This window comes from Anolis carolinensis, chromosome 1 (genome assembly GCF_035594765.1).
Source record: "Anolis carolinensis isolate JA03-04 chromosome 1, rAnoCar3.1.pri, whole genome shotgun sequence".
NCBI classification, from domain to species: domain Eukaryota; kingdom Metazoa; phylum Chordata; class Lepidosauria; order Squamata; family Dactyloidae; genus Anolis; species Anolis carolinensis.
In genome coordinates this window covers 243,159,502-243,180,711 of record NC_085841.1, presented here as the reverse complement: position 1 = coordinate 243,180,711, position 21,210 = coordinate 243,159,502, and positions in this window count along the sequence as shown.

Below are 21,210 nucleotides of genomic sequence, written 5' to 3'. Positions count from 1 at the left end.
CCTTTACATGTTAATCAATTCACCTAATTACAGCATTCATACTTGCCTCTAACAGACAAAAAAAAAACCAAACAGAAATATAGTATATTCACAAGCTTAAGGAAATAATATCCCCTGATGGCGCAGCGTGTTAAAGCGCATAGCTGCTGAACTTGGGAACCGAAAGGTCGCAGGTTTGAATTGGGGGAGCGGAGTGAGGCCTCACTGTTAGCCCCAGCTTCTGCCAACCCAGAAGTTTGAAAACATGCAAATGTGAGTACATCAATAGGTACTGCTCCAGCGGGAAGGTAATGGCGCTCCATGCAGTCATGCCACATGACCTTGGAGGAGTCTACGGACAACGCCAGCTCTTCGGCTTAGAAATGGAGATGAGCACCAACCCCCAGAGTCAGACACGACACTTAATGTCAGGGGAAAACCTTTACCCTTTACCTTAACTACCAACAATTCCTCAATAATTTATTTCCCATACCACCACACTTTGTCACAGCAATGCGTGGCCGGGCACAGCTAGTATTTATATAAAACTATAATTTAAGATAATAATAAGACTTTAATAAGATAAGACTGTCCAACTCTGAATACCTTTATACTCAAGTATAAGGACCCTCACTCGAGTATAAGCCGAGGGGAGCTTTTTCAGCCCTAAAAAAGGACTGAAAAACTAGGCTTATACTCGAGTATATACAGTAATTAAAAAATAAAGTTCACTGAAATTCAAGGTCATGTTTTATATTCTGTCTTGGTTTCTAAAGTAGATAACTGAAAATGTGATAGCTGTCACTTGTGGGAAATCAGAAGATGCTTTTGGGATCTAGACATGAAATCTGCAGAATGAAGAATTGTCAGGATATAGCTATACTTTAGGTAAAGGTAAAGGTTTTCCCCTGACATTAAGTCTAGTAATGTCCAACTCTGGGGGTTGGTGCTCATCTCTATTTATAAACTAAAGTGCAGGCGTTATCTGTAGACACCTCCTAGATCAAGTGGCCGACATGATTGCATGGAGGGCCGTTACCTTCCTGCTGGAGTGGTACCAATTGATCTACTCACATTTGCATGTTTTCAAATTTCTAAGTTGGCAGAAGCTGGGACTAACAGTGCGAGCTCACCCCCGCTCCCTGGATTCAAACCGCCAATCTTTTGGTCAGCAAATTCAGCAGCTCGGCAGTTTAATCCGCTGTGCCACCGGGGGCTTCCAGCTATCTTTAGGCTTATACATAATTTTGACCAAACCTGCTAACAACTTTTTGAAGTTAATTTTCTGAACTCTGTTGCTTTCATATTTGCATGATTTCACCCTGGGTGTTGTATGCCTTATTCTAAATCAATAGAACATATAACACAGAAGTACTCTTTCTAGCTGAAGCCTCATGAGGGCTATATCCCAGTTCCATTGTACAGTATCCTGCCCCAGTTTGATCCAATTAGCGTCAACTCATCCATTTTTAATCAGAACTCAATTTGATCTCGAAAGCCACACATTTCCTCCATGCATAGTCACCTTGGCAAAAGGGGTAAAAACAGGGGGAGGGGGTTTCTACCATGTTCTTGTGTCCACTGAGTCAGATTTTAGGTCACACAATAGCAGCATTATTTCCTTTCTTATGTGTATGAGGATATACGTATATCTGCATATTTATAAACTTTTCTTGTTTTCTTATCAATCTTACCACTACCTGGACTACCATTGGCTGGTTTGCATATGGTTCCACTTTCCTTATCTTTTTCCTCTGCAATCCCTCTCCAGGCTATGTATAAGTGTGTGTGTGTGTGTATGTCTTTGCATATAATTAATTACCTCCTCATTCAGTTTAGCTCACAACCAGACATATAGCCGGGGGGTTACAGCCCCCCCTTCCCCAAATTCTCAAAGTGGTCCACGAGAAGGCCTTACATTTATTATTTAAACTGTTACGTTTATTCATATCATGATCTGATCACCATGCTCAATATATCCCACATGCATGAGGATATTGGGATAATGATACAAAAGGTTTGCTAGGGTAGACTCAGACTCAGCCCCCCCCCCCCGAACCAAAATCCCCCCCCCACCCCGGAATCAAAATCCTGGCTATAGGCCTGCTCACAACATTTAAGGTCCCTCATATTATCTTCCCTCAAAAGTAACAAGATTGGGGGAAAAAAAATCTATGGCTTGTGTTTACCCAGCGCTTTGTGACCTTTCCACTCACACCCCAGCACTTCTAAGGATGGGGCTATTGTCTTCCATATTCATAACTATTTTTTTTTTTGCTTAGTGCTTCATGATGCCTAACTTCTGGGTAGCAAATTATTTTGCAGGGTTGGATTCAATCTCAGTGTAACTTTCTCAGATGCTGCATGCATACTGCATAATAATCTTCTTCTCAATAAAGAAATAAATAGAAATAATATCATTTGGTTCTATAATTCACATTGCAATTTGCTACATTCTAAAACAAAGCAATGCTGTCATTCTTGCTCCCAACAGAGGAAAATTAGAAAACTTTGCAAAATTTTGTTTGAATAGGCTTTCCTTAAGCAGTAAAGGTCTTGCTTGTGCAGAACTGGGGGATTTGTTTTGGCAGAGACTAGAGGGAGGAGTAGAAAAGAAGGGGTGGAGAGGCCACTGTAGGCACTTTATGTGCAAATACCACAGGAAGGAACTGGAAAGGTGTGGAAAGAGGAAGGTTATGAAGATGTGCAGTGCCAATGGGCCCATTTCCTGAATAGTCAGTTCCATGTTGATGCCTTGCCCTTTAGCAGGCATTGGCCAGTCTTTTCTCTCAACTGATAAGGTCAAAATATGCTGGTTTCTTAAAGTCAAACTAGACATGATAGTTATGGCCTTATTTACTTATTCTCTTATTGTAATCTCAAAAGGATGTACAGATAAAGAGAGATCCAACCTCCAATGCCTTGCCTCTCACCATATGTTTCCCACTGCTCACTTTGACTATCACATCTAATTTAGGAGCAGAAGACACTCTTGAGAAATTATATGAAAATAAATTATTGCCAGTATGTATGAAGGGCTCTCTGAGGGACAAACTACAGAGCCCAGTTATTAAACCAGTTCAGTTGTAGCCCCTTTGTTCAACCTCAATCCCGTCCTCAAATTTCATCCAATGTTATCATGTGAGCAAAGTTAAATCTCTAACTACCCATGTGAGAAAAATAGCTGCTGATTGCTTCCCCCGCATCTAGTGTTGGGGCATTTCTTCTTTCTTCCATAATCTTTCCCCAGTTAAATGTGGTATCTGAAGAAAGTGAGGAGCAAAGGAAGAGAAGCAGGACTTGATGGGACTGAACCTAGAATTGAATTATTTTTTCTTTTCTTTTTTTTTTCCGTGTCAGGAGCAACTTAAGTCACTTCTGGAGTGAGAGAATTGGCCGTCTGCAAGGACGTTGCCCAGGGGACTCCCGGATGTTTTGATGTTTTTACCATCCTTGTGGGAGACTTCTCTCATGTTCCCGCATGGAGCTGGAGCTGATAGAGGCAGCTCATCCACACTCTCCCCGGGTGGGATTCGAACCTGGCAGCTTTCAGGTCAGCAACCCAACCTTCAAGTCACAAGGCTTTAGTCCACTACGCCATCGGGGCCTCCTTAATGGATTTCTTGATAAGTCAGGTAGGAAGGCGCTGTGATCTTTGCTTCCTTACTCTACCTTTTTTGTTTTTCAAGGCAGAAAGATCTGATTTTTAACCTTGCTATTTATTGTGTCTGTGATTCGAGCTGTAGTGATTTGTCTTGTATGTTTAGTTATGATCAATTGTTTGTATTTTTATAGGGGTATAGCGTCTAGATCCAGGGAAGTCATGCTACCCCTCTATTCTGCCTTGGTCAGACCACATCTGGAATACTGTGTCCAATTCTGGGCACTGCAGTTGAAGGGAGATGATGATAAGCTGGAAAGCGTCCAGAGGAGGGCAACTAAAATGATTTTTTTTTTTTTTTTGGTGTCAGGAGCAACCTGAGTCGCTTCTGGTGTGAGAGAATTGGCCATCTGCAAGGACGTTGCCCAGGGGACGCCTGGATGTTTTGAATTTTTTACCATCCTTGTGGGAGGTTTCTCTCATGTCCCCGCATGGAGCTGGAGCTGATAGAGGGAGCTCATCCGCACTCTCCCTGGGTGGGATTTGAACCTGGCAGCCTTCAGGTCAGCAACCCAACCTTCAAGCCACAAGGCTTTAATCCACTATGCCTCTGGGGGCTCCATAAAATGATTAAATGACTAAAATGATCAAGGGTCTGGAGAACAAGCTCTATGAGGAGCGGCTTAAAGAGCTGGGTATGTTTAGCCTGCAGAAGAGAAGGCTGAGAGGAGACTTGATAGCTATGTACAAATATGTGAGGGGAAGTCATAGGGAGGAGGGAGCAAGCTTGTTTTCTGTTGCCCTGGAGACTAGGACGCGGAACAATGGCTTCAAACTACAGGAAATGAGATTTCACCTGAACATCAAGAAGAACTTCCTCACTGTGAGAGCTGTTCGACACTGGAACTCTCTGCCCCGGACTGTGGTGGAGGCTCCTTCTTTGGAGGCTTTTAAGCAGAGGCTGGATTGCCACTTGTCAGAGGTGCTTTGAATGAGATTTTCCTGTTTCTTGTAGGGGGTTGGACTGGATGGCCTGCGAGGCTCTACCATTCTATGATTCTATTATATATTATGTGGCATCAAATGGTTGCCATCCATGTTGAGAGCCGCCTTGAGTCCCCATGGAGAGATGGGACGGGATACAAATAAAGTTTGATGATGATGGAAGTCCTCTCCCATTTTCAACTGTTTGACAAGTGCAGATGCCCTACAGTGAAAAGAATGGCACTGAACTGTCTAAAGGCCCTCTGTGCAAACTGAATATCTCATATATGACTTCTTCTTCATTGGATAGGGAAGGTTAAAGAAGCCTGATGGCTACAGAAGATGTTACAAGCTACTAAGCAAATTTTTTGTTAGCTAGAATAAATTACATCATTAAAAAAACTATAACCACTAGGTACATAACTTCTAGGATTTCTTTCATATCTCTTGAATGTTTTAGCTGTTAAGGTACCTGGCTTTACCCCAGTTAAAATACATCACTTGCAACCTCATACTAATGCTTTCTCTTTTCTCCCATACCCCCTAACTTAATGTTTTTCCATACAGGAAACTAAAGTCTCTGTGTTTTTGCTCTTCTCTTCTGCAGGCATGTTTAGCCTGCAGAAGAGAAAGTTGAGAGGAGACATGATAGCCATGTATAAATATGTAAGGGGGGGGGAGTAAGCATGTTTTCTGCTGCCCTAAAGACTAGAATACGGAACAATAACTTCAAAGTACAGAAAAGGAGATTCCATCTGAACATTAGGAAGAACTTCCTCACGGTGAGCGTTATTTGGCACTGGAACTCAATCCCTCAGACTGTGGTGGAGGCTCCTTTTTGGAGGCTTTTAAGCAGAGGCTGGATGGCCATCTGTTAGGGGTGCTTTGGATGCGATTTCCTGCTTCTTGACAGGGGGTTGGACTGGATGGCCCATGAGGTCTCTTCCAACTCTATGATTCTATGATTCAATCCATTTCCCCCCTTACCAGGCACTAGGAATTTCTTTCACTCTCTGTTTTCCCTTCTCTCTGGGTTGCTATTTTATAAATTCCCAAATCCGCCCAAGCATATTTCCATATTATGCAAATTTCCGTAATATGTAAAGCATGTGATGGACCAGGAAAGGACTAACTGACACATGGAGACTCACTGCTAATTTTTCCCTCACAATTGTTCCTTTGAAAATAGCTTTATCAAAAGAAAAGATAAAGTTCTGTTTCCTTAGATACTGCATGCAATACAGGGGACAAATACTGTATTAACCCAAGTATTTTTGGCTCTTGTAACTTTGCCTGCAGCATCCTTTCTATTCAGAGAGCTCTTATAGCAACTGTAGGAGATGTGGACATACACCAGGTATAGCTTTTCTGGGAATGGGACTTCCACAAAGCTTGGGATCCTGCTTGTACCTGTATGTGTCTTCAAGTTGTTTGTTGCCCTCAATAATTTAATAGGGTTTTCTTAAGCCAGGAATATTTAAAGGTGTTTTTGCTAGCTGCTAACTTAGAAATATAGCATAAAGCACCTGGTGTTCATTGGCAGCCCCCCATCTAGTACTAACCAGGGTTAATCCTGCTTAACTTCAATGTCCAGACAGGATCTCGGGACTTTAGGATGTCTACTTGGGGTATCTAACACTATTTTACTGAGGTTCAGTATCATCACACCACTGCCATCACAATCATTATCATGTTCATTTGCATGGCACTTATCCATGGCCATGCCATGCTTGAAGCAGTTATAGCAATATCAGAAAATGTCACATAATGGAAACAAAACATATCCAGACACTACAACAACAACTGCAACCCAGATTTAAATAATTATACAATTGGCTAAACATCTTAGAGTACTAAAATGTGCTATGATTAAACAACCGCCTAATAATTTACTCAAGAGAATTAACAGAAGAAATATCAAAAGAAAGAGAAATCCAAACAACTGTCCTTATGGCTGGAATCAGGATTTTTGTCTTAATGTGGGAAAAGTTACTTGTATACTAAAAAAAACTTTTAAAATGCTAAGTGTTATTAGCTGCGATGCTATATAACAGTAATGATAGAATTAAATGATGCCTCCCTAGAGGACGTCTCCTGTCAGAAAGGAACTGGATTCTGTTTCCTAAAATGTACCTAAGAACCAGTTCCATCTGAACATAAGCAGATGTTTTTCCAGAATAAGCAGTTACTTCCTTTTTCAACAAAAAAGGATGCAGTCTATTCAGAAGCAATTTCCATTGAATTTAAAAGGCTTGCTCCATAGTGAGTGGACATTGGATGGATTTCAGCCTGAAAGACAAGTGTGGGGTGTGTGCAGCTATTGTATACTGTTGTCTGAAGAATGGTACACTCCATGTTCCGTCCCCCAGGACGATGGTTTGCCTTACTTATTGGTCGTTTGTTTGTTTTCCCTCCTTTGCATTTTGTTTCAGCCTCTGGCTGCAAAAGCCCAGGAAAGGTGGCTTGAAGTCTGCAAGAGCTGGCTGCAGTTTTCTTTGCAATGATTGGTCAAAGAGTACAACATCTTAGGACCGCCCTTTTTACCAGGGTCTAGTCTCCATTTTAGAGTTTCATTCTGGCTATAGTCTTCCAACGTGCTGGAGCTGTGCAAGGCTAACTGGGACAAATCATCCTCAAAACCAGGCCAATCTAAGCCTATCCAAATTAGATAAGTATTGAATTATACTGATCTGGAATAGGAAATCTAGTTAGAGGAGCAGGGTTATTCCATCGCTTCTAGAACTAATCTTTGCTGTAAAGATAGGGAAGGAAAGAGTTTCTCCTTCTAATATAGACAGCGTGATTAGGGTATAGTGGTTTTATAATCACCTTTGCCTTCTGGAACCAGGGATAATTCTGCAACTAAAACCTATGGAAATTTGTTTCATTTTCTGCAACTTTAAGATCTGTGCCAGGTTTACAACCTTGTATGAATAAACATCCTTTTTTGAAGTTCTCCAGACTCAGTCGTTCAATATTTTAGGACAGCTTATAGGGATTTGCAGTTCGCCCGGATAAAGGACGGCACGTTTCAGCTTTATAGTTTTTTTTTATTGTCTGGCGGACGGCACAGTTTTGAGGACGTCCAGCGGTTTTTCCGCTTCAGCTAGCTTGCACGGCCATAGAGACTTTGATTTTGTGGTCTGTTGCAGTGAAAGCTTGCTGCCAGGCCGAAAGGCAAGTGAGAGAGTGGGGCTCCATTTCTTCAGCCTCTGCAGTATCCTGCTCTTCAGCTTGCGTGTGTGCGCGTAGCCCTGCGGCTGTTTCTGCAATTGCACGGCTGTGCAAAACCCAGCAATCTACCCCGAGCTCCTTCGGTGGCAGGCATCGAGCCGCGGAGCTCCAGCAGTAGGTCCTGGGCTTACACGGAGGTGGTGAGTCCAGAAGCGCTCGGCCGGGACAGTCGCCTGGCGGTGGTGACCTGCCTCATTGTCCTGCGGTGGTGACCTGCCTCATCGTCCTGCGGTGGTGACCTGCATCATCGTCCTGCGGTGGTGACCTGCCTCATCGTCCTGCGGTGGTGACCTGCCTCATCGACCTGCGGTGGTGACCTCCCTTCACAGCGGGGAGGAGGCGTCTTTTCTCTCCTCCTTTCCAAAGCCAGCCTCGGTGCTCCTTCGGCGGCAGGCCTCGAGCCGCAGAGCACGAGGTGCTTGAAAATTTGGCGAAGTCGCCATTTTGGCAGTTTACGTCACTCGGGCAAGGGAGGTATCAAGTGGCAAGTTGCTGTCAGTTGGCATTTTGCAGCTTGCCCACCAAAGTCTGGCGCCAAAGGTCACAATCTTTGTAAAGTATAGTTACTTAGTGATATATATTGCTATGGTTAAGTGCTGTGAATTGTATCATATATTGAATTTGCTTTTATTGTAAATTTACTTGCAGGTATATTGCATTTGCCTTTGTTGTAAATTTACTTGCTATTAAGAATACATAATGTCTATGCAATTTCAAGATGATGCAGATGGTATACCTCCTTCTGAGGCTGAAAGTAGGAATGAAAGGCCCCAAAGGATAAAGCACCCTTCAGCCAAGATGCTAGCCCATCTAATAGATGAAAAGGAGCTCCTCCATGTGAGGTTAGGTTCGGCATGGGAGCGAATTGTAACATTAATGGACAGAATTGAGAGCTTGGGTATTACAAGGGTGCCATCCATATTACAGACAGACCTTGAAGAGACCTTCGGTATTTGGAGGGGTTTGGTGTCTAAGATAGTCCAGGTCCTCGAGCGCATTAACGCCAAGGATTCAGAGTTAGAAATAGTGAGTGTCTTAGCTGACACTAATGAGAAAGAAAATAAGGTGAGGGCAATTCTAGATGCCTTGGAATTTAGTTCTCCATCTGTTAATCTAAGGTCTGAGCCAAAAGGAAATCAGTCTTCCTTATGCAGCCATGAGACCAATCTTTTAAAATCACCTGCTGTGGCACTTAGTCTTAAGTCCAACCGCTCTAGCCAGGTATCTAAGCTAAGGGAGTGTGCATCATCTAAACATAGCCACTCTAGCAAGTCTTCTGCTGCTGGGAGTGCCATCTCTTCCCTAGCTGCCTTGCACATTAAGGAGGCTGCACGTCTAGAGCTAAAGAGCAAGGTAGCGGGGGCGGAGGCTGATGCTAAGGCAGCTGATCTCACCCTTCCCTTTAAAGAAGAAGAGCAACGACTGCAAATAGAACAGGCCCGTAGACAAAGCGAAATGCAAATGGAACAGGCCCAAAGGCAAGGTGAAATAGAAATGCTTAGAATAAGGATGGATGCTACTGCCAAAAAGGTAAGGGCTGAGACTTTGGCCAAGGCCCTAATTGAGCCACTCACAGAAGAAAATGTAAGTCAGTTGCCGAAGCAGGACCCTTCTTCCAAGGTGCTTGTGCATCTTAATAGCTTAAACAGCCAGTTTTCGGATGAGGAACAGGAAGACTTCTCTCCTTACCCAGAGCAGGGCCCCAAAGTCACTTTTGAGTTTCCTGCAGAGCAGAGCGTCATAGCGGGGAGCTCACCCTTGCCCGAGCTACCTGTGCCTCCTGCTAAATCCCTAGGTCAGTCAATCAGGGCCTCAAGGCCAAGTGCTAGTTGGCCCTTACAGACAGCTGCACAGGGAGCCACCGATTCGTCAGTGGTCGATGTCATCCCTCCAAGAGGCCAAAGGTTGACGCAAGGTGCACGGTGGGAGTCCACTCCACAACAGCAAACTCCTCAATTGTTCCCTTCGACGCCAGAGTCCCAGCTTGTCTCCATCATCAGAAGCCCCAGAAGAGATCTTAAGGACAAGGGTGTCGAAAAGTTTTCGGACAAGCCTGAGGAATTTCTTCTCTGGAAGGCCACCTTCCAGAGAGCAATCAGAGACTTAAAGTTATTGCCTGAGGAAGAACTGACTCTTCTGGCTGCATGGTTGGGCCCAGCCTCATCCTCACAAGTTAAGAAGATCTACGCAGCCCACGTAGCCGATCCCGACAAAGCCCTGGAAAAGGCCTGGGCCAGGTTACAGCAGAGGTATGGGGCCAGCACAGAGATTGAAGCATCTCTTATGGACAAGCTCCAAAGGTTCCCAGCTTTGAAACTCAAAGACTTCAAACTCTTGTGGGACCTCAGCGATCTCCTTACGGAATTAGAGTCGGCCAAGGAGAATCCAGAACTGCCCGGTTTGAAGTGCCTCGATCAGCACCTGTCCCAGAGGCAGATCTTGACCAAGCTGCCCTTCACTTTGCAAGAACGCTGGGGACAGGAGGTCTTCAACTACAAGGAGGCCCACTCCCAGGCATACCCTCCATTTTCTCATTTGGTCCAGTTCATCACCAGGGCGGCCAGAGAAAGGAATGATCCGCAGACGGGCCTCCCCACCTTATACCAAGGGACCCAGCCAGAGAAGGCACCTAAAGTGGAGAAAAAACCATCCAGAGAGGCCAAAAGACCGGTTAGTGTTAAGGCTGTTGAAACTCAGCACAGGGCCAACGAATCCAAGTCAGAGGTGAAGGAGGTGCTCTGCCCCATTCACCAAAAGCCTCACAGTTTGGCCAACTGCCGGGAATTTGGCAAGAAGCCTTATAAAGAAAGACAACAGATTGTACAGAAGCTGGGCATATGTTTTAGGTGCTGTGGAGCAACTCCTCACTTTGCATCCAACTGCAAAGAGGACGTCAAATGCGCAAGGTGTAACAGCCTTAAGCATTGCACCGCGATGCACAACTCTGACGCTGTCTCCCGCGCCAAAGGGGACACGTCTTCCAAAAAAGGGTCATCTACTGAAGCCACCAACATGCAGACCGCGTCACGGATGCAGGAGGATGCTCCATCGGTCGCCTGTACTGAACTATGCTCTGACGTGCACCAGTTCAGAGTCTGCCATCCCATCTGCCTAGCAGATGTATATCCAGCCAGAAGACCTTGGCTTAAAAAGAGACTTTACGTGGCTTTGGATTCACAAAGCGACGCCTCCCTGGCGACTCCAGAGTTTTTCCAACTGTTTGACATAAAAACCCAGACGGTCGACTACACCATGTCCACCTGTGTAGGGAAGAAGAAGTTGCAGGGTCGCATAGCATCCGGCTTTGTTGTCTCCTCTTGTGACCAGAAGAGACTGTTCGAGTTACCAGACCTCATTGAGTGTTCCTCTATTCCCCGGAACAAAAGGCAGATTGTCACCAGAGAAGTCGTGGAAGCCCATCCTCACTTGCGAAAGCTGAAGAACGCCTTACCTGCTTTCCGTCCAGATGTGGACATTGCCCTTCTGCTTGGTGCGGACTGTCCGAACTTGTTCTATGTGAACGACCAAGTTAAGGGACCTCCAGGGGCGCCCATTGCTCAGCTGCTACCACTAGGCTGGACAGTTACAGGCCCGGTGTGCATAAATAGGATGCACCCTCCATCGTCGGTGGGCACTCGTCAAGCGCACGTGCTTCAAGGCAGTCGCCCCACACTAATGCATAGCTGTTTGAGTCATATCTCGGTCTATTGTCAGGGGATAACACCAGAGTATTCTTCCATCTTTGAAGTCTCCGAAAGGGATGAAACTACAGCGCTTTCCAAAGATGAACAGAGGTTTTTAGAGATCATGAACTCTCAAGTTTCCCGGAGTCCCGAGGGAAATTGGATAGCCCCTCTGCCTTTTAAAGTAGAAAAACCCACTTTGCCAAACAACAGGCATGTGACAGAAAAAAGACTCTGGTCACTGAAGAAGATAGGATGGGATCAAGAGCTGACCCCATCGGTGAAAGCAGCTTGGGCAAATTGGACTTCTCAAGCTGAAGGACTGGAAACCATCACAGTTCCCAGACAATTTGTTCCCTGCAAGGCGATGATAGAACCCACCACAGAACTTCACATCTTCTGTGATGCATCGGAGCGAGCTATAGCAGTTGTGGCATACATGCGACAAAAGGACAGAGATTTTTGTCACGCAGGATTCATCATGGCAAAGGCTAAAATAGCTCCTATGGGAACTTCAATACCCCGGCTGGAATTGTGTGCAGCAGTTCTTGCTGTCCAGCTCTGGCGCATCATCCAGCAAGAGATAGGAGACTTGTTTCAAGATGTCCATTTCCACACGGACAGTACAGTTGTGCTTGGTTACATCAACAACACAACCAAAAGATTCAAGGTGTATGTGGCTAATAGAATCAACAACATTCTATCCAGTTCTACGCCTAGCCAGTGGCACCACGTCGCCACCAGCAACAACCCAGCTGACATCGCTTCCAGAGGAGCTTCAACTCAACGAGTGTTAAGTTCAAGTTGGCTGACAGGCCCCAGATGCTTGACCGAAGTCAATTTTCCATCAGCCTTTTCTCCCACCGATATTACAGAATTGCCCGAGTCCGTTCCAGAGGTGAAAGTTTGCAAGATGACCACAGAAATCAAGATGGGCCAAAGATCTTGCCTGGAACCACACCGTTTTGAATGTTTTTCGGAGTGGCACAGTCTTCTTAGAGCAGTTGCTAGGCTTATACATCGTTTAGCTTGCAAAGATAGTGAGCCTTTACAGGTCCAGGATATGATAAAGGCTAAGAGCGTCATATTCAAGTCAGTACAGAGATCTGCTTTCAAGCAGGAAATAGCTAGGCTAGAGCAAGGGCTCAACATCCCTAATCAAAGTCTTCTAAATGAGTTAAACCCATTTCTAGACAAGGAGGGTATTTTGAGAGTTGGAGGAAGGTTAGCCAAAGCTAAACTCAAGGCGTGCATAAAAAACCCCATCATCATACCCCCTAATAGTCACACTGCATTGCTGCTCGTTCGGCATCACCATGAAAGGATCCATCATCAGGGTAGAACTCTAACTGAGGCAGCCCTTAGAAATGAAGGTCTGTGGGTAGTTAATGCCAAAAGGTTGGTCAACAGTTGTATTTTCAAATGTGTTAAATGCAGGCGCCTTAGGCGAAACTGTCAAAGTCAGTTAATGGCAGAACTACCTCAGGATAGGACTTTGACAGACCCACCCTTTTCCCATGTGGGAATCGATGTGTTTGGTCCTTGGGAAATTGTTACCAGAAAAACCAGGGGTGGTGTTGTAAATAACAAGAGGTGGGCAGTTTTGTTTACTTGTTTAGTAATACGAGCTGTCCATATAGAAGTCATAGAAGGGATGGACACTTCATCATTTTTAAACGCATTAAAAAGGTTCATAGCCCTCAGAGGGCCAATTAAGTCAATTCGGTCGGACTGTGGCACCAATTTTGTAGGTGCGACCGAAGAACTCAATTGTGTGTCTAGGTTTGGGAGAGACCCAAAGGTTCAGAACTTTACGAATACTGAACAAATTATGTGGACTTTCAATGTTCCTCACGCCTCCCACATGGGTGGTGTTTGGGAGAGGATGATTGGTATTAGTCGCAAAATCCTTAATGCCATGCTTTTGAGTCATAGGTCATTGACGCATGATGTTTTGGTGACACTTATGGCGGAAGTTACCGCAATTATCAACAACCGGCCGCTGGTTCCCCTTACCAGTGACCCTGAGAACTTACAACCACTGACTCCTGCACTTATTTTGACACAAAAGGTGCCAGGATGGAAGGACATCATGTTGCCAGTTCCGGACGGAACTCACCGTGCCCTGTGGAAACAGGTGCAGTCCTTGGCCAACCACTTTTGGAAAAGGTGGAAAGCTGAGTACTTAAGCCAGCTTCAAGCTAGAAGAATCTGGCAAAGCCCACAGGACAACATTGAGGTTAACAACGTTGTGTTGTTAAAGGACAAAGACTTGCCCCGCCATGCATGGCCCATGGGCATTGTATTAAAGACCTTTCCTTGCCCGGATGGTAAGGTCAGGAAAGTTCAATTAAAGACTTGCAACAGAGACAAAGTGTCCATTTTGGACAGTCCAATTAGTGACCTCGTGTTGCTTATTGGAGATGTTTAAAGTTCTAGTGTTTGTATTGTCATATGTGCAAAGGTGTTTGTATGTTTTTGAGTGGTAAATTCCCACATCCTGGGAATTTAAGCGGGGAGTGTTCCGTCCCCCAGGACGATGGTTTGCCTTACTTATTGGTCGTTTGTTTGTTTTCCCTCCTTTGCATTTTGTTTCAGCCTCTGGCTGCAAAAGCCCAGGAAAGGTGGCTTGAAGTCTGCAAGAGCTGGCTGCAGTTTTCTTTGCAATGATTGGTCAAAGAGTACAACATCTTAGGACCGCCCTTTTTACCAGGGTCTAGTCTCCATTTTAGAGTTTCATTCTGGCTATAGTCTTCCAACGTGCTGGAACTGTGCAAGGCTAACTGGGACAAATCATCCTCAAAACCAGGCCAATCTAAGCCTATCCAAATTAGATAAGTATTGAATTATACTGATCTGGAATAGGAAATCTAGTTAGAGGAGCAGGGTTATTCCATCGCTTCTAGAACTAATCTTTGCTGTAAAGATAGGGAAGGAAAGAGTTTCTCCTTCTAATATAGACAGCGTGATTAGGGTATAGTGGTTTTATAATCACCTTTGCCTTCTGGAACCAGGGATAATTCTGCAACTAAAACCTATGGAAATTTGTTTCATTTTCTGCAACTTTAAGATCTGTGCCAGGTTTACAACCTTGTATGAATAAACATCCTTTTTTGAAGTTCTCCAGACTCAGTCGTTCAATATTTTAGGACAGCTTATAGGGATTTGCAGTTCGCCCGGATAAAGGACGGCACGTTTCAGCTTTATAGTTTTTTTTTATTGTCTGGCGGACGGCACACTCCAGCTGTCTGGGATGGTTGTCCTTTTCTCTCATTTATTAATTTTATAAGTTCTTAATGAATATTTTAAGCTACATTTAAATGTTCATGCGCCACCTTGGATCTTGTATAACAACAAAGATGGGATATAAATTAAAATAAATTGATTAAGCATGTAGCGCTTTCCTAGTATATCCTACTGACAGATCAGTGGCTGTCTAGGTCAAGAGGTGAAGCTGTGCTCAGGTGCCAACTGGCAGTTGTTGCTTTGTCAATCAAACGTTTTGCATACTTGCAAATTTTACATCTGTTAGCTTAACCACCAGCTACACTAGTGTAAAGCTCCAAGAAGATTCTGGCCTTGATATGGAGCTCACGTGAGTTTTTAAATAGTCAAATATGGGAGAAAATGAACCAGACCATTTCTTTCTCCACACCCCCAGCATTCCCAGTCAAAGCACCGTCAACTTATCATACAGCTGAATGTTCATCCTCCAAGGGACTCTTGCTGCTCTACCTGGGCTTTTCTTTGCTGTTGACCCGTAACATTTGGCAAAATGATTTCCTTTCCCATGCCTATTGCACAGTTTTCCCATAAACTACTTAGGTTAGAGGCTAATGCTCTATCCCACGTGTACCTTTCTCTTTTAGTGGTTTGTCTTGACCTTTGCTAATAGTGGTTGTAGTCTCCCATGCACACCCTGACTGTTCTTCTTCAATAATTTATGGCACACACTGAACACCCATTTCCTCCTCCACTTAACTCTCCAGCATGTGTTCTTGTTATCTCAGCTGCTTGACAGATCTACAGTACAGTCTAGCCAGTGTCCAGCTTAGCAGTAAAATTGACCTTTTCCTCAGATGATGTTGAACATGATATTTGTGATTCATCCTGATCATTAAAATGTTGGGTTATCTTGTGTTGTGGGACTCTAATTTTCCATGCACTCAGAAGCAAGGATGAAACATTGGGAGAAATGCTGCTAACACCCACACCCATTTGTCAGATGATGAGATTGGCGTAAATTCATTTTTTGAAAAATAAAATACAGTTATCTCATTGAACAAATTTTATAAGAAGGACAAGGATGTTCTTCTGATCATCTGAAAAAGCCTATCAAATGAAGGAAATGTCAAAAAATGGGAGAATTCTGCACAAAGTTGCTGTGAGTGCCAATACCAGGATTTAAAAATAATGTAATATTGTGTCCACACCACTCATTCTATCTCAAGATAGTGGCAGATGGTAGCTTCCATGCTAATGATGCAGTGAATAGTTTGGGTTTTAGAGCAAACTTCAAAAGAGTTCTTCAAAGTGCTGAAACAACTTTGGTAGAGTTTTGAACTCAAGATTTCCTCCAAGGAAATGTAGTGAGAAATATTCTTAAGATTGTTTTTAAATCAAGCATATAGAGTAGTATGTCCTGCTGAAGGAGAATCAGTTTGGCTCTAATAATAATAATAATAATAATAATATCGTCATCTTCAGCAGCAGCAATAATAATAATAATAATAATAATAATAATAATAATAATAATAATTGTTGTCAGATCGTGATTTTGTTAATGTTTATTGTTTTCAAATGCCCACCAAGACCCAGTGTGCCAATTACTACTGGGACCACCTGGTTTATGCCAGAGTCTTTGTAGTTCGATTTTGAGGTCTTGTCAACTGCAAAAGGCCACCTTACTTGTATCTGGGCACATCATTCAAAAATACATCATACAGTCCTAAATGCTTCGGAAGTGTTCAAATTGTGATTTTATGATACGAGACCCAGCATATACATCTTGTTTGCTGTGTCATACTGTGTTTTTGTGTCAATAAAATAATTGTTGTTGTTGTTGTTGTTGTTGTTGTTGTTGTTGATTCAGCAAGGACATAAGCTAAGAAGAACCAGGTTAGACTTTCAGAAAACTTCTGACAGTGTCCTTTAGAATCCTAGTCCAACACCTAAACCATTACACCATGCTGACCCATGAATGAATTTTATTTGCAATTAAGTGAGATAAGAAATGAGATCTCCCAAGGGTTTTGTTTATGAACTGCAATGAAGAAGTCTCCAAAAGAAGTTCTGAATTTCATAAATGATCTAAAATATGAGTGGGTAATGAGGTAGCCAAGGTTGAAGATCTCCTGCGACAATCTATTCCACAATCTAACACCTCTGAATGTAATGAAGTTTCTCGCCATCTTAGTGGAAATTTACTTCCCTACAACATCCATCCTGTCTTTGTGTTCTTTCCTCAAGAATAACAGAAAAAAAATTGCTCCATCTTCTACATGACATTCCCATCTATGCCGAATGAATATGTCATCCTTTTTATTTTGCATCCCACTGTTGAATTCAACTTGTAGAGGTTTGGATGGATGTGCTAAACCATTGTTTCTGCACATATGCTTAGTTCATTCAGTGCAAGTCCATTCAATGTGAGGAACCACAACAGGCAGCCTGCCGATAAAGCACTCACCTGGGGCAGCTGAGGAAGACCGCCATTTAAAGTGAATATGATTTAAAATATTCCACTCATGTATGAAAAAGTCATACTTGGAAACCATGTTGGGAAATGTGGAACAGATGTAGCTGGTATTTAAACTGTTATTGCTTGGTTTTTTTTTAAAGTTTGCTGTAATTGTTGTTCCCTCATAAAAAAGGGTGCTTTTATATGCCACTTGGAACATTTATGTAAGCTGGAAAATTGAGTCATGCATTTTGTAAAGAAATAGATGATGATGATGATTGTGATTATGTTTTTGTTGTTTTAGATGATAATGATGATGATTATGATGACGGCAATGGCAGTGCCTTTTTGTAACCCCATGTTCTATTGCAGGCCTGAAATAATGAAAACACAGAGACAATTTCCTCTGTAGGTTCCTTTGCACTGTGGATTTTCTGGTAAATACCTAACTTGTTTGTTTGGTTTTTTTTTTTAACACATAAGCTGAAGCATGAAAGAAGCAGAGGGTGTCTTCCAATGGGTGGGATAGTCTTGTCTGTATTAACTCATGGACTAAAGGTGAAAGGATGTTAAGGGCAGGGCAAGGCACTCCAGGATGAAAGTGAAGATGAAAGCAGAGCGTACTAATGGCACACAGGAGGAGCGAGGGTTCTGATGCAGGAACTGTAGACATCATCTTTGTGTTGGCTGGCCTTTAGGTTCCCAGTCAACATCCCTCTGTCCCCACCCTTTTGTCTTCTGCACACTTGCAAAAGGGACCACATGAGCAGCACAGCTGCCTTCCTTCAGAACGACAAGGGGGGCTGCTGGAGGAGACCTGCACAGTGGCCGGGTGAGTTTCCTTGTTTATTCAGATGGCCTCTCTATGGCAGGCATTTGGGAGATGATGGATACTTGTCCATTCTCTGGATGATATCCATTTCCTGGGAGGGATCACCTGGCTTTGTATTCCCAGGACAGCTTTGAAACAGCTGGCTTGCTTTTTCTTTTACAGCTTTATTGCACTCTTCAAAAGCTAAGCCAGGAGACTGAAAAAATAGGTCAAATGACTTCCCAAAGCAGGTAAGGAATGATCTAAAGAAAACACTGAATTCAACACCTCTGTATTGTGATATACTATCTCCATAATCAACCATGTATGGCTTGAAAATACTTTTTAATCCAAAAAATAGACCTTGGTTTTGTGATTTTATATGAGGTACACCATTGAATGACTTGCACATTCATGGATTTTGGTATTCATGTTTCTGTGTGTGTGTGCGTGCGTGTGCGCGCATCCTAGAGTGAAACCACAGCAAATAATAATAATAATAATAGCTTTATTTGTATACCCCGCCTCCATCTCCCCGAAGGGACTTGGGGTGGCTTACATGGGGCCAGGCCCAGGTGAATACAGACAGTATAAAAAGCACAACAATATAAAAACAAATCAATAAAACATATTGAAGAGCCCACTATAAATAATAAAGAGCCCACTATACATTATCCTAACCCCTTCCATTTCTGACATCTCATGGCATTTTTCATATGTGAAAATTGTATCTAAGACAGGTACAACCTCTTGGCTGACATGGTAATCTCTTACTACTAGCTGTGTTTGTCTACAACATGGCTATAACCATATGCATTAATGAGCAAGTATTCAAATATCAAAATGTCTTACATTCATCAGGACCTGTAGCTTCTCATGGGTGTAGCTGGTGTCAACATCTAGGCAACCTTTGTGACAGTGTTTCCATACTTTAGCAAAAAGGACAAAGAAAGTCAAAGAAAGGTCAAGAAACGAATATGGTGTCATAACAGGAGTAATGAAGACTTAGGGAGACAATCTTTGCTGTGATATGAATAACCCAAGACATTTCACTCCCCAAGATAGAACAGCATATGACACAACTCTCAATTCAAGGTTCATAGATTTATCCCATTTCTATTTATCCAATAGGTCTATTCTAACTGGAATGACCAGTTGAATGAACATGTCCCTGGAAATGAAAGCGCATTGTGATGTAGTGGTTTAAATGTTAGACTAGGACTGCAGGGGTTCAGCTTTTGAAATTCTGCTCAGTTATGGATACTCACTAGATGATCTCAGGCAGGTCATATTCTGTCAGCCAAAGACAAAGTCAATGTCAAACCTCCTCTGAATAAGTCATGCCAAGAAAACCCTATGATAGGGTTACTATAAGCTGGACTTGACTCGAAAGCACTTAACAAAAACAATCCCTAAGTATGCTAGTGAGACTTACTCATCCCCATTCCCCTTTGAGATGGAACTGTTCCCCAATTTAATATCATCTCTATCATTATGGCCATATTAGTTCATTAGCCTATGTTTTATTGATGTGGTCTTGTGTTATATGCATTTTAATAGCATTATATTTTATTGTTCTGTTTTAATCCTGTTGTACCCCACTTTCTTTATTTGGTTGAATGCTGCAAATCTAAAACACATATGTGTGTTTTTCACCTTAAGAACAGACAAGCATCTTGAACTCTGAGGATTACCTGGGAAGGAATCTCACTGGAGGATTGCAGCACACCAAAATACTAGGGAGTTACTCTGGACAGTGGTTTGACTTACAAGAAGCACAGTTTGACTATCAAGCAAAAAGGGGTTGATAGAAATAATATAATACAAAAGCTGACTGGCACAACCTGGGGATTACAACCAGACACAGTGAAGACATCTGTTCTTGCACTTTGCTACTCTGCTGCGGAATACGCATGCCCAGTGTGGAACACAACTCACTATGTTAAAACAGTGGATATGGCTCTTAATGAGACATGGCACATTATCACAGGATGTTTATCCCCTTCACCACTGGAGAAATTATACTGCTTAGCTGGTATTGTACCACCTGACATCCACTGGCAAGTAGCAGCCAATAATGAAAGGACCAAGATAGCGACATCTCCAGTGATATCCCCTGTTACGATATCAGCTAGCACGCCAATGCCTTAAAGCAAGAAATAGTTTTCTAAGATCTACAGAGATACTCACAGGAACACCTCAGCAAGTGAGTGTCTAAAAGTGGCAGATTAAAACCCAGAACCTCAAGCCATGGCTGATACTAGATGAGAGACTCCCTCCTGGGCACACAAAAGACTGGGCAACTTAGAAGGCACTGAACAGACTGTGTTCTGGTACCATGAAATGCAGAACCAACTTTAAGAAATGGGGCCACAAAGTGGAGTCCACAACATGCGAGTGTAGAGAAGAGCAAACCATAGACCATCTACTACAATGCAGCCTGAGCCCTGCCACATGCACAATGGAGGGCCTTCTTATTTCAACACCAGAGGCACTCCAAGTGGCCAGCTACTGGGCAAAGGACATTTAGTATAATGCCAAGTTTTTAACTCTGTGTTTTTTTAAAAAATACATTACAACTGTATTTATAGTGTCAGTTCGCTTCTGACACGATAAATACAGTAAATAAAAATAGCCCCACCTTCTGTTATTTTATCACAGTGCTTTCCTTGGGAAGGAACAGAGTACACAACTAAATAATTGTTATAAATATAATCAAGCTGGTAACTGACTTGCAAAAAACCCCCCCAAAAACAAAACAAAACAAAAAAACCCCAACAACATTATGAGAATATTTGGAAGCCTGTCATCCTAATTAGATAGCGCTAGTGGTTGACTTTCTTATTAGTGACCCTTTAGAAGAGAAGGTCTTAACTGAATGCCATGTTAAAACTTATTACAGCTGAAATAACTTCAAGGAGTTATCTTCCTGATTTGTAAATGCAACACATCAACATAGGCCACCTTGTGTTAGACATTAAAGAGATGTAATAAGGATGGCATTGAATGACAAAAAGCTCATCTGGGCTTGTTTTCTGGAGGCATTTTTTTTAATGAGCTCATAGTCCTCATCATTTCAGCTCTGCTTCTGAGAGCCCCAGATGGTGACTCATGTGATGATTCAAGGCCAGTGTCTTAAGTGTCAATCTTCAAAATCAAGGATATAATCTATGGGGCAAGGATGGGGTGCAGAAAATGATCAATAATATGTTTCAGATATATATATGTATATATATAT